The sequence below is a fragment of the Haliotis asinina genome, chromosome 15, assembly GCF_037392515.1.
Source record: "Haliotis asinina isolate JCU_RB_2024 chromosome 15, JCU_Hal_asi_v2, whole genome shotgun sequence".
Lineage (NCBI taxonomy): Eukaryota > Metazoa > Mollusca > Gastropoda > Lepetellida > Haliotidae > Haliotis > Haliotis asinina.
This window is the reverse complement of record NC_090294.1, coordinates 51,553,630-51,565,951: the sequence shown is the minus strand read 5'-3', so window position 1 is coordinate 51,565,951 and position 12,322 is coordinate 51,553,630. Positions and strand designations below refer to the sequence as shown.

The 12,322-nt window shown below is 40.5% G+C and overlaps 16 non-coding genes across 16 annotated transcripts; all 16 read left to right on the top strand.

The window, feature by feature from the left end:
* The first annotated feature begins 244 nt into the window (after window positions 1–244).
* Window positions 245–340, top strand: Trnak-uuu (transfer RNA lysine (anticodon UUU)). The gene is made up of 2 exons: window positions 245–281; window positions 305–340. It is a non-coding gene; the product is annotated as a tRNA-Lys (tRNA).
* Window positions 341–859: 519 nt separating this feature from the next.
* On the top strand, window positions 860–955 carry Trnak-uuu (transfer RNA lysine (anticodon UUU)). Its single transcript has 2 exons — window positions 860–896; window positions 920–955. It is a non-coding gene; the product is annotated as a tRNA-Lys (tRNA).
* A 534-nt stretch (window positions 956–1,489) lies between these two features.
* Trnak-uuu (transfer RNA lysine (anticodon UUU)) lies at window positions 1,490–1,585 on the top strand. Its single transcript has 2 exons — window positions 1,490–1,526; window positions 1,550–1,585. It is a non-coding gene; the product is annotated as a tRNA-Lys (tRNA).
* A 534-nt stretch (window positions 1,586–2,119) lies between these two features.
* On the top strand, window positions 2,120–2,215 carry Trnak-uuu (transfer RNA lysine (anticodon UUU)). The gene is made up of 2 exons: window positions 2,120–2,156; window positions 2,180–2,215. It is a non-coding gene; the product is annotated as a tRNA-Lys (tRNA).
* Window positions 2,216–2,749: 534 nt separating this feature from the next.
* Trnak-uuu (transfer RNA lysine (anticodon UUU)) lies at window positions 2,750–2,845 on the top strand. Its single transcript has 2 exons — window positions 2,750–2,786; window positions 2,810–2,845. It is a non-coding gene; the product is annotated as a tRNA-Lys (tRNA).
* Window positions 2,846–3,364: 519 nt separating this feature from the next.
* On the top strand, window positions 3,365–3,460 carry Trnak-uuu (transfer RNA lysine (anticodon UUU)). The gene is made up of 2 exons: window positions 3,365–3,401; window positions 3,425–3,460. It is a non-coding gene; the product is annotated as a tRNA-Lys (tRNA).
* Window positions 3,461–3,994: 534 nt separating this feature from the next.
* On the top strand, window positions 3,995–4,090 carry Trnak-uuu (transfer RNA lysine (anticodon UUU)). The gene is made up of 2 exons: window positions 3,995–4,031; window positions 4,055–4,090. It is a non-coding gene; the product is annotated as a tRNA-Lys (tRNA).
* A 534-nt stretch (window positions 4,091–4,624) lies between these two features.
* Trnak-uuu (transfer RNA lysine (anticodon UUU)) lies at window positions 4,625–4,720 on the top strand. Its single transcript has 2 exons — window positions 4,625–4,661; window positions 4,685–4,720. It is a non-coding gene; the product is annotated as a tRNA-Lys (tRNA).
* A 534-nt stretch (window positions 4,721–5,254) lies between these two features.
* Window positions 5,255–5,350, top strand: Trnak-uuu (transfer RNA lysine (anticodon UUU)). The gene is made up of 2 exons: window positions 5,255–5,291; window positions 5,315–5,350. It is a non-coding gene; the product is annotated as a tRNA-Lys (tRNA).
* Window positions 5,351–5,869: 519 nt separating this feature from the next.
* Window positions 5,870–5,965, top strand: Trnak-uuu (transfer RNA lysine (anticodon UUU)). The gene is made up of 2 exons: window positions 5,870–5,906; window positions 5,930–5,965. It is a non-coding gene; the product is annotated as a tRNA-Lys (tRNA).
* A 519-nt stretch (window positions 5,966–6,484) lies between these two features.
* Window positions 6,485–6,580, top strand: Trnak-uuu (transfer RNA lysine (anticodon UUU)). Its single transcript has 2 exons — window positions 6,485–6,521; window positions 6,545–6,580. It is a non-coding gene; the product is annotated as a tRNA-Lys (tRNA).
* Window positions 6,581–7,114: 534 nt separating this feature from the next.
* On the top strand, window positions 7,115–7,210 carry Trnak-uuu (transfer RNA lysine (anticodon UUU)). Its single transcript has 2 exons — window positions 7,115–7,151; window positions 7,175–7,210. It is a non-coding gene; the product is annotated as a tRNA-Lys (tRNA).
* A 519-nt stretch (window positions 7,211–7,729) lies between these two features.
* On the top strand, window positions 7,730–7,825 carry Trnak-uuu (transfer RNA lysine (anticodon UUU)). The gene is made up of 2 exons: window positions 7,730–7,766; window positions 7,790–7,825. It is a non-coding gene; the product is annotated as a tRNA-Lys (tRNA).
* Window positions 7,826–8,344: 519 nt separating this feature from the next.
* Window positions 8,345–8,440, top strand: Trnak-uuu (transfer RNA lysine (anticodon UUU)). The gene is made up of 2 exons: window positions 8,345–8,381; window positions 8,405–8,440. It is a non-coding gene; the product is annotated as a tRNA-Lys (tRNA).
* Window positions 8,441–8,974: 534 nt separating this feature from the next.
* Trnak-uuu (transfer RNA lysine (anticodon UUU)) lies at window positions 8,975–9,070 on the top strand. Its single transcript has 2 exons — window positions 8,975–9,011; window positions 9,035–9,070. It is a non-coding gene; the product is annotated as a tRNA-Lys (tRNA).
* A 534-nt stretch (window positions 9,071–9,604) lies between these two features.
* On the top strand, window positions 9,605–9,700 carry Trnak-uuu (transfer RNA lysine (anticodon UUU)). The gene is made up of 2 exons: window positions 9,605–9,641; window positions 9,665–9,700. It is a non-coding gene; the product is annotated as a tRNA-Lys (tRNA).
* Window positions 9,701–12,322: the final 2,622 nt, after the last annotated feature.

Genomic DNA, 12,322 nt, shown 5'->3' with positions numbered 1-12,322 from the left:
CATATACAATTATTGCTCACCCGTGCATAGCCGATAGCACAGTGTCTTGTTTGGTAACTATAGAACGAGGCCTGCCACCAAAGTACAGTCATTCAGAGTGCAAGAGTTGACTTGGTATGGTTACAGCTTGAATTGTGTTGAATGAAGTAAAATCAAATGGTATTTGGTGATGCAGAAATGTCAAGAGAGGTCTGTGTACAGCTTCCTGTCATGTGACTAGAAATATGTGCTATCCTGAAGCAGAGCCCGGATAGCTCAGTCGGTAGAGCATCAGACTTTTAAGCGGTCTGTTACAATCAGAGTGATCTGAGGGTCCAGGGTTCGAGTCCCTGTTCGGGCGATGTTCTTTTTTATTTCACAGTATCACTATACATGTACTTACTATAAAACATTAGAAGAACCAAGTATTTTACCACCCGTACTCATACAGTAGGGTTGGCTTCGCTACACCTTAGAAACTAAGTAGAGAAATATCATTTCTGATCCAATCTCTTTTCGTCTATGACAAAGAATTGCCCACATGATGAAATGGCTTGCAATGCATGTAAGACTTCTTTCTTACGATGGCTAGAATTGTAGACAGGCCCTCGTTTACATATCTTAGCCATCTTCATCCCAGTAAGTCGCAGTCATATACAATTATTGCTCACCCGTGCATAGCCGATAGCACAGTGTCTTGTTTGGTAACTATAGAACGAGGCCTGCCACCAAAGTACAGTCATTCAGAGTGCAAGAGTTGACTTGGTATGGTTAAAAATGAAGTAAAATCAAATGGTATTTGGTGATGCAGAAATGTCAAGAGAGGTCTGTGTACAGCTTATTGTCACGTGACTAGAAATATGTGTTATCCTGAAGCAGAGCCCGGATAGCTCAGTCGGTAGAGCATCAGACTTTTAAGCGGTTTGTTACAATCAGAGTGATCTGAGGGTCCAGGGTTCGAGTCCCTGTTCGGGCGATGTTCTTTTTTATTTCACAGTATCACTATACATGTACTTACTATAAAACATTACAAGAACCAAGTATTTTACCACCCGTACTCATACAGTAGGGTTGGCTTCGCTACACCTTAGAAACTAAGTAGAGAAATATCATTTCTGATCCAATCTCTTTTCGTCTATGACAAAGAATTGCCCACATGATGAAATGGCTTGCAATGCATGTAAGACTTCTTTCTTACGATGGCTAGAATTGTAGACAGGCCCTCGTTTACATATCTTAGCCATCTTCATCCCAGTAAGTCGCAGTCATATACAATTATTGCTCACCCGTGCATAGCCGATAGCACAGTGTCTTGTTTGGTAACTATAGAACGAGGCCTGCCACCAAAGTACAGTCATTCAGAGTGCAAGAGTTGACTTGGTATGGTTACAGCTTGAATTGTGTTGAATGAAGTAAAATCAAATGGTATTTGGTGATGCAGAAATGTCAAGAGAGGTCTGTGTACAGCTTCCTGTCATGTGACTAGAAATATGTGCTATCCTGAAGCAGAGCCAGGATAGCTCAGTCGGTAGAGCATCAGACTTTTAAGCGGTCTGTTACAATCAGAGTGATCTGAGGGTCCAGGGTTCGAGTCCCTGTTCGGGCGATGTTCTTTTTTATTTCACAGTATCACTATACATGTACTTACTATAAAACATTAGAAGAACCAAGTATTTTACCACCCGTACTCATACAGTAGGGTTGGCTTCGCTACACCTTAGAAACTAAGTAGAGAAATATCATTTCTGATCCAATCTCTTTTCGTCTATGACAAAGAATTGCCCACATGATGAAATGGCTTGCAATGCATGTAAGACTTCTTTCTTACGATGGCTAGAATTGTAGACAGGGGCTCGTTTACATATCTTAGCCATCTTCATCCCAGTAAGTCGCAGTCATATACAATTATTGCTCACTCGTGCATAGCCGATAGCACAGTGTCTTGTTTGTTAACTATAGAACGAGGCCTGCCACCAAAGTACAGTCATTCAGAGTGCAAGAGTTGACTTGGTATGGTTACAGCTTGAATTGTGTTGAATGAAGTAAAATCAAATGGTATTTGGTGATGCAGAAATGTCAAGAGAGGTCTGTGTACAGCTTATTGTCATGTGACTAGAAATATGTGTTATCCTGAAGCAGAGCCCGGATAGCTCAGTCGGTAGAGCATCAGACTTTTAAGCGGTCTGTTACAATCAGAGTGATCTGAGGGTCCAGGGTTCGAGTCCCTGTTCGGGCGATGTTCTTTTTTATTTCACAGTATCACTATACATGTACTTACTATAAAACATTACAAGAACCAAGTATTTTACCACCCGTACTCATACAGTAGGGTTGGCTTCGCTACACCTTAGAAACTAAGTAGAGAAATATCATTTCTGATCCAATCTCTTTTCGTCTATGACAAAGAATTGCCCACATGATGAAATGGCTTGCAATGCATGTAAGACTTCTTTCTTACGATGGCTAGAATTGTAGACAGGCCCTCGTTTACATATCTTAGCCATCTTCATCCCAGTAAGTCGCAGTCATATACAATTATTGCTCACCCGTGCATAGCCGATAGCACAGTGTCTTGTTTGGTAACTATAGAACGAGGCCTGCCACCAAAGTACAGTCATTCAGAGTGCAAGAGTTGACTTGGTATGGTTACAGCTTGAATTGTGTTGAATGAAGTAAAATCAAATGGTATTTGGTGATGCAGAAATGTCAAGAGAGGTCTGTGTACAGCTTGTTGTCATGTGACTAGAAATATGTGTTATCCTGAAGCAGAGCCCGGATAGCTCAGTCGGTAGAGCATCAGACTTTTAAGCGGTCTGTTACAATCAGAGTGATCTGAGGGTCCAGGGTTCGAGTCCCTGTTCGGGCGATGTTCTTTTTTATTTCACAGTATCACTATACATGTACTTACTATAAAACATTACAAGAACCAAGTATTTTACCACCCGTACTCATACAGTAGGGTTGGCTTCGCTACACCTTAGAAACTAAGTAGAGAAATATCATTTCTGATCCAATCTCTTTTCGTCTATGACAAAGAATTGCCCACATGATGAAATGGCTTGCAATGCATGTAAGACTTCTTTCTTACGATGGCTAGAATTGTAGACAGGCCCTCGTTTACATATCTTAGCCATCTTCATCCCAGTAAGTCGCAGTCATATACAATTATTGCTCACCCGTGCATAGCCGATAGCACAGTGTCTTGTTTGGTAACTATAGAACGAGGCCTGCCACCAAAGTACAGTCATTCAGAGTGCAAGAGTTGACTTGGTATGGTTAAAAATGAAGTAAAATCAAATGGTATTTGGTGATGCAGAAATGTCAAGAGAGGTCTGTGTACAGCTTATTGTCACGTGACTAGAAATATGTGTTATCCTGAAGCAGAGCCCGGATAGCTCAGTCGGTAGAGCATCAGACTTTTAAGCGGTTTGTTACAATCAGAGTGATCTGAGGGTCCAGGGTTCGAGTCCCTGTTCGGGCGATGTTCTTTTTTATTTCACAGTATCACTATACATGTACTTACTATAAAACATTAGAAGAACCAAGTATTTTACCACCCGTACTCATACAGTAGGGTTGGCTTCGCTACACCTTAGAAACTAAGTAGAGAAATATCATTTCTGATCCAATCTCTTTTCGTCTATGACAAAGAATTGCCCACATGATGAAATGGCTTGCAATGCATGTAAGACTTCTTTCTTACGATGGCTAGAATTGTAGACAGGCCCTCGTTTACATATCTTAGCCATCTTCATCCCAGTAAGTCGCAGTCATATACAATTATTGCTCACCCGTGCATAGCCGATAGCACAGTGTCTTGTTTGGTAACTATAGAACGAGGCCTGCCACCAAAGTACAGTCATTCAGAGTGCAAGAGTTGACTTGGTATGGTTACAGCTTGAATTGTGTTGAATGAAGTAAAATCAAATGGTATTTGGTGATGCAGAAATGTCAAGAGAGGTCTGTGTACAGCTTCCTGTCATGTGACTAGAAATATGTGCTATCCTGAAGCAGAGCCCGGATAGCTCAGTCGGTAGAGCATCAGACTTTTAAGCGGTCTGTTACAATCAGAGTGATCTGAGGGTCCAGGGTTCGAGTCCCTGTTCGGGCGATGTTCTTTTTTATTTCACAGTATCACTATACATGTACTTACTATAAAACATTAGAAGAACCAAGTATTTTACCACCCGTACTCATACAGTAGGGTTGGCTTCGCTACACCTTAGAAACTAAGTAGAGAAATATCATTTCTGATCCAATCTCTTTTCGTCTATGACAAAGAATTGCCCACATGATGAAATGGCTTGCAATGCATGTAAGACTTCTTTCTTACGATGGCTAGAATTGTAGACAGGGGCTCGTTTACATATCTTAGCCATCTTCATCCCAGTAAGTCGCAGTCATATACAATTATTGCTCACTCGTGCATAGCCGATAGCACAGTGTCTTGTTTGTTAACTATAGAACGAGGCCTGCCACCAAAGTACAGTCATTCAGAGTGCAAGAGTTGACTTGGTATGGTTACAGCTTGAATTGTGTTGAATGAAGTAAAATCAAATGGTATTTGGTGATGCAGAAATGTCAAGAGAGGTCTGTGTACAGCTTATTGTCATGTGACTAGAAATATGTGTTATCCTGAAGCAGAGCCCGGATAGCTCAGTCGGTAGAGCATCAGACTTTTAAGCGGTCTGTTACAATCAGAGTGATCTGAGGGTCCAGGGTTCGAGTCCCTGTTCGGGCGATGTTCTTTTTTATTTCACAGTATCACTATACATGTACTTACTATAAAACATTACAAGAACCAAGTATTTTACCACCCGTACTCATACAGTAGGGTTGGCTTCGCTACACCTTAGAAACTAAGTAGAGAAATATCATTTCTGATCCAATCTCTTTTCGTCTATGACAAAGAATTGCCCACATGATGAAATGGCTTGCAATGCATGTAAGACTTCTTTCTTACGATGGCTAGAATTGTAGACAGGCCCTCGTTTACATATCTTAGCCATCTTCATCCCAGTAAGTCGCAGTCATATACAATTATTGCTCACCCGTGCATAGCCGATAGCACAGTGTCTTGTTTGGTAACTATAGAACGAGGCCTGCCACCAAAGTACAGTCATTCAGAGTGCAAGAGTTGACTTGGTATGGTTACAGCTTGAATTGTGTTGAATGAAGTAAAATCAAATGGTATTTGGTGATGCAGAAATGTCAAGAGAGGTCTGTGTACAGCTTGTTGTCATGTGACTAGAAATATGTGTTATCCTGAAGCAGAGCCCGGATAGCTCAGTCGGTAGAGCATCAGACTTTTAAGTGGTCTGTTACAATCAGAGTGATCTGAGGGTCCAGGGTTCGAGTCCCTGTTCGGGCGATGTTCTTTTTTATTTCACAGTATCACTATACATTTACTTACTATAAAACATTACAAGAACCAAGTATTTTACCACCCGTACTCATACAGTAGGGTTGGCTTCGCTACACCTTAGAAACTAAGTAGAGAAATATCATTTCTGATCCAATCTCTTTTCGTCTATGACAAAGAATTGCCCACATGATGAAATGGCTTGCAATGCATGTAAGACTTCTTTCTTACGATGGCTAGAATTGTAGACAGGCCCTCGTTTACATATCTTAGCCATCTTCATCCCAGTAAGTCGCAGTCATATACAATTATTGCTCACCCGTGCATAGCCGATAGCACAGTGTCTTGTTTGGTAACTATAGAACGAGGCCTGCCACCAAAGTACAGTCATTCAGAGTGCAAGAGTTGACTTGGTATGGTTAAAAATGAAGTAAAATCAAATGGTATTTGGTGATGCAGAAATGTCAAGAGAGGTCTGTGTACAGCTTATTGTCATGTGACTAGAAATATGTGTTATCCTGAAGCAGAGCCCGGATAGCTCAGTCGGTAGAGCATCAGACTTTTAAGCGGTTTGTTACAATCAGAGTGATCTGAGGGTCCAGGGTTCGAGTCCCTGTTCGGGCGATGTTCTTTTTTATTTCACAGTATCACTATACATGTACTTACTATAAAACATTACAAGAACCAAGTATTTTACCACCCGTACTCATACAGTAGGGTTGGCTTCGCTACACCTTAGAAACTAAGTAGAGAAATATCATTTCTGATCCAATCTCTTTTCGTCTATGACAAAGAATTGCCCACATGATGAAATGGCTTGCAATGCATGTAAGACTTCTTTCTTACGATGGCTAGAATTGTAGACAGGCCCTCGTTTACATATCTTAGCCATCTTCATCCCAGTAAGTCGCAGTCATATACAATTATTGCTCACCCGTGCATAGCCGATAGCACAGTGTCTTGTTTGGTAACTATAGAACGAGGCCTGCCACCAAAGTACAGTCATTCAGAGTGCAAGAGTTGACTTGGTATGGTTAAAAATGAAGTAAAATCAAATGGTATTTGGTGATGCAGAAATGTCAAGAGAGGTCTGTGTACAGCTTATTGTCACGTGACTAGAAATATGTGTTATCCTGAAGCAGAGCCCGGATAGCTCAGTCGGTAGAGCATCAGACTTTTAAGCGGTTTGTTACAATCAGAGTGATCTGAGGGTCCAGGGTTCGAGTCCCTGTTCGGGCGATGTTCTTTTTTATTTCACAGTATCACTATACATGTACTTACTATAAAACATTACAAGAACCAAGTATTTTACCACCCGTACTCATACAGTAGGGTTGGCTTCGCTACACCTTAGAAACTAAGTAGAGAAATATCATTTCTGATCCAATCTCTTTTCGTCTATGACAAAGAATTGCCCACATGATGAAATGGCTTGCAATGCATGTAAGACTTCTTTCTTACGATGGCTAGAATTGTAGACAGGCCCTCGTTTACATATCTTAGCCATCTTCATCCCAGTAAGTCGCAGTCATATACAATTATTGCTCACCCGTGCATAGCCGATAGCACAGTGTCTTGTTTGGTAACTATAGAACGAGGCCTGCCACCAAAGTACAGTCATTCAGAGTGCAAGAGTTGACTTGGTATGGTTACAGCTTGAATTGTGTTGAATGAAGTAAAATCAAATGGTATTTGGTGATGCAGAAATGTCAAGAGAGGTCTGTGTACAGCTTCCTGTCATGTGACTAGAAATATGTGCTATCCTGAAGCAGAGCCCGGATAGCTCAGTCGGTAGAGCATCAGACTTTTAAGCGGTCTGTTACAATCAGAGTGATCTGAGGGTCCAGGGTTCGAGTCCCTGTTCGGGCGATGTTCTTTTTTATTTCACAGTATCACTATACATGTACTTACTATAAAACATTAGAAGAACCAAGTATTTTACCACCCGTACTCATACAGTAGGGTTGGCTTCGCTACACCTTAGAAACTAAGTAGAGAAATATCATTTCTGATCCAATCTCTTTTCGTCTATGACAAAGAATTGCCCACATGATGAAATGGCTTGCAATGCATGTAAGACTTCTTTCTTACGATGGCTAGAATTGTAGACAGGCCCTCGTTTACATATCTTAGCCATCTTCATCCCAGTAAGTCGCAGTCATATACAATTATTGCTCACCCGTGCATAGCCGATAGCACAGTGTCTTGTTTGGTAACTATAGAACGAGGCCTGCCACCAAAGTACAGTCATTCAGAGTGCAAGAGTTGACTTGGTATGGTTAAAAATGAAGTAAAATCAAATGGTATTTGGTGATGCAGAAATGTCAAGAGAGGTCTGTGTACAGCTTATTGTCATGTGACTAGAAATATGTGCTATCCTGAAGCAGAGCCCGGATAGCTCAGTCGGTAGAGCATCAGACTTTTAAGCGGTCTGTTACAATCAGAGTGATCTGAGGGTCCAGGGTTCGAGTCCCTGTTCGGGCGATGTTCTTTTTTATTTCACAGTATCACTATACATGTACTTACTATAAAACATTACAAGAACCAAGTATTTTACCACCCGTACTCATACAGTAGGGTTGGCTTCGCTACACCTTAGAAACTAAGTAGAGAAATATCATTTCTGATCCAATCTCTTTTCGTCTATGACAAAGAATTGCCCACATGATGAAATGGCTTGCAATGCATGTAAGACTTCTTTCTTACGATGGCTAGAATTGTAGACAGGCCCTCGTTTACATATCTTAGCCATCTTCATCCCAGTAAGTCGCAGTCATATACAATTATTGCTCACCCGTGCATAGCCGATAGCACAGTGTCTTGTTTGGTAACTATAGAACGAGGCCTGCCACCAAAGTACAGTCATTCAGAGTGCAAGAGTTGACTTGGTATGGTTAAAAATGAAGTAAAATCAAATGGTATTTGGTGATGCAGAAATGTCAAGAGAGGTCTGTGTACAGCTTATTGTCACGTGACTAGAAATATGTGTTATCCTGAAGCAGAGCCCGGATAGCTCAGTCGGTAGAGCATCAGACTTTTAAGCGGTTTGTTACAATCAGAGTGATCTGAGGGTCCAGGGTTCGAGTCCCTGTTCGGGCGATGTTCTTTTTTATTTCACAGTATCACTATACATGTACTTACTATAAAACATTACAAGAACCAAGTATTTTACCACCCGTACTCATACAGTAGGGTTGGCTTCGCTACACCTTAGAAACTAAGTAGAGAAATATCATTTCTGATCCAATCTCTTTTCGTCTATGACAAAGAATTGCCCACATGATGAAATGGCTTGCAATGCATGTAAGACTTCTTTCTTACGATGGCTAGAATTGTAGACAGGCCCTCGTTTACATATCTTAGCCATCTTCATCCCAGTAAGTCGCAGTCATATACAATTATTGCTCACCCGTGCATAGCCGATAACACAGTGTCTTGTTTGTTAACTATAGAACGAGGCCTGCCACCAAAGTACAGTCATTCAGAGTGCAAGAGTTGACTTGGTATGGTTACAGCTTGAATTGTGTTGAATGAAGTAAAATCAAATGGTATTTGGTGATGCAGAAATGTCAAGAGAGGTCTGTGTACAGCTTCCTGTCATGTGACTAGAAATATGTGCTATCCTGAAGCAGAGCCCGGATAGCTCAGTCGGTAGAGCATCAGACTTTTAAGCGGTCTGTTACAATCAGAGTGATCTGAGGGTCCAGGGTTCGAGTCCCTGTTCGGGCGATGTTCTTTTTTATTTCACAGTATCACTATACATGTACTTACTATAAAACATTAGAAGAACCAAGTATTTTACCACCCGTACTCATACAGTAGGGTTGGCTTCGCTACACCTTAGAAACTAAGTAGAGAAATATCATTTCTGATCCAATCTCTTTTCGTCTATGACAAAGAATTGCCCACATGATGAAATGGCTTGCAATGCATGTAAGACTTCTTTCTTACGATGGCTAGAATTGTAGACAGGCCCTCGTTTACATATCTTAGCCATCTTCATCCCAGTAAGTCGCAGTCATATACAATTATTGCTCACCCGTGCATAGCCGATAGCACAGTGTCTTGTTTGGTAACTATAGAACGAGGCCTGCCACCAAAGTACAGTCATTCAGAGTGCAAGAGTTGACTTGGTATGGTTACAGCTTGAATTGTGTTGAATGAAGTAAAATCAAATGGTATTTGGTGATGCAGAAATGTCAAGAGAGGTCTGTGTACAGCTTATTGTCATGTGACTAGAAATATGTGCTATCCTGAAGCAGAGCCCGGATAGCTCAGTCGGTAGAGCATCAGACTTTTAAGCGGTCTGTTACAATCAGAGTGATCTGAGGGTCCAGGGTTCGAGTCCCTGTTCGGGCGATGTTCTTTTTTATTTCACAGTATCACTATACATGTACTTACTATAAAACATTACAAGAACCAAGTATTTTACCACCCGTACTCATACAGTAGGGTTGGCTTCGCTACACCTTAGAAACTAAGTAGAGAAATATCATTTCTGATCCAATCTCTTTTCGTCTATGACAAAGAATTGCCCACATGATGAAATGGCTTGCAATGCATGTAAGACTTCTTTCTTACGATGGCTAGAATTGTAGACAGGCCCTCGTTTACATATCTTAGCCATCTTCATCCCAGTAAGTCGCAGTCATATACAATTATTGCTCACCCGTGCATAGCCGATAGCACAGTGTCTTGTTTGGTAACTATAGAACGAGGCCTGCCACCAAAGTACAGTCATTCAGAGTGCAAGAGTTGACTTGGTATGGTTACAGCTTGAATTGTGTTGAATGAAGTAAAATCAAATGGTATTTGGTGATGCAGAAATGTCAAGAGAGGTCTGTGTACAGCTTATTGTCATGTGACTAGAAATATGTGTTATCCTGAAGCAGAGCCCGGATAGCTCAGTCGGTAGAGCATCAGACTTTTAAAGGGGCACTGATGCGGAGCGAATAATGTTTCTCGCCAACGGTCGAATTACGAAACCAAACTGCAAATTGGTCAGCGCCCGCTCCGTCGACCGTGACGGACAAAGGGACTGGGTTCCTGTCCATATTAGCAGAATTTCTTCACCTAAACAGTCAAAAGGCCGGATGCCCATCATATACCGTTATTTAAAAATATCCACGGTATTCCTTGTCTGATCGTAACAAAATATCCCAGCACTGTAGTTTTTTTCGTATGCTTAGATGGTATAGTGACTGATCCGATTTGATCCTATTTCTATCCTCGATATTTAATCATGTTACGTGAAAAATATGATGTCTACAGGCACGTAGCAAGCCATTTGTTTCAGTCCGAAAGATTGCAAAGCCTTATATTTAGGTAGTTTTGAGTGTTAGTTCAGCTGTGATAGCAAATATCATACGTACATTTTGGTAGCTATGGTAGCTACCCTGGTTTATTATTTATGATAATAAAAACACACAGTTGATTTATTTGAATTCGTAAACTAAAAACGATGACTTTGCCTTTGGTAGAGAAATCTGAAAATTTTCTTACGTCAAAAAACCCAACTTATTACACCTATTTACCCAAGTACACAGCAAATGCCTGTATGTATTCCTTATGTAACTAAGTTCCGTTGGTATCATCAAAACAGTTTCGGCCCATAAGTGTTTTCAGGCTGCATGCGACACAGAGATTACATCTTCCTTGCTGTAACTCGCGTTTGATGGTGTAAACCTACACGTGTTATTTGTCATCATTCTTTGGATGGTCAATTAATGAATTTATAACAGGTATAATTAGTAGTACCATCACTTCAGTTACTCAACAAAGGTTCCCATTTGGCACTTCTCCTGTCTAGAGTAAATACGCAACATTATAAATTAAGGTCTGTAATGGCAAATGCATTGTATGTTATGTAATATGTGCATGTAAGTGATGCAAGAGGGTTTATCAGCTGAGTTACAAAAACAAACATCGATCAAAGGATTAACCGATAACACACTGATTAATTAATTACTTTTATCTTCTAGCGGATTTGTCAAAAGGCAGTGTGTGTAGATGTACTAATTCATACTGACTACACCCTGTCGTAAAGTGCGAGTGTAAAAAAAACATCCTCCCTTCAAAGAATTAACCACCCTTGCGTTGATTGATTGATTGCTCATTATAGGTTAACTAAATTACTTAGAATGGCGGACATCATACAATTAGTTGCCAGGTGTGCCATCTTGGGTGACCAATGAGAGGGTTATCAGTTTTTCGCCAGTGTGAAAGACGTGAAACGATGTGTTACTTTTTCGCAAATTAGACTGTTGTAAGACACACAACACAAAGCAGGATTATTTACCAGCTGCAGATGAATGGAATACGATTTCTTATATGTGGATATTGATGAATACATTCCTGAACAAGGTAGTATCCTGACATTGTTGCTATAAAATGAGTCTGTTTTACATTCATTATTTGCATTTTGTTTTAATTTATTTGTTGTAGCATTCAGCATAATCTATATGACAGAAAACACACACTAGATCGCGTATGTATGTGAAATAGGATCCACATTGGCAATCTATACAATCAGGGAGTCTGTATAGAGGTAGGGTATCCCTGATACAATGTACAAATGTTGCTGTCATGTTAGAAATGTACTAAAAGTATAAGCAGACCGTGTGGTCTTTTAGTAATTGAAACTAATTCGAGTTATGAGACAAAATATAGAGACGTACATTGGCTTCGCTATTTTTCCGTCCTAATAGTTTTTCACTATATCTATCACTGGCAGATGATTAACCTTCAAAGTGTTTCATTTGTTTTCACAATACATTTGTAATGAAGCAAAAATGACTTCACCTTAGTTGATCTGTCTATTATTAAACTATCAATTGCGCACAAGGACTGCGCAGCAGAGGTCACGAACCAGTCACGAATTCTGGGATATCATCCGGGTACTCACGGGAAAAAAACAATAACAAAAGTTTACACCAGTCCACGGAAATTGCTCCGCATTAGTGTCCCTTTAAGCGGTCTGTT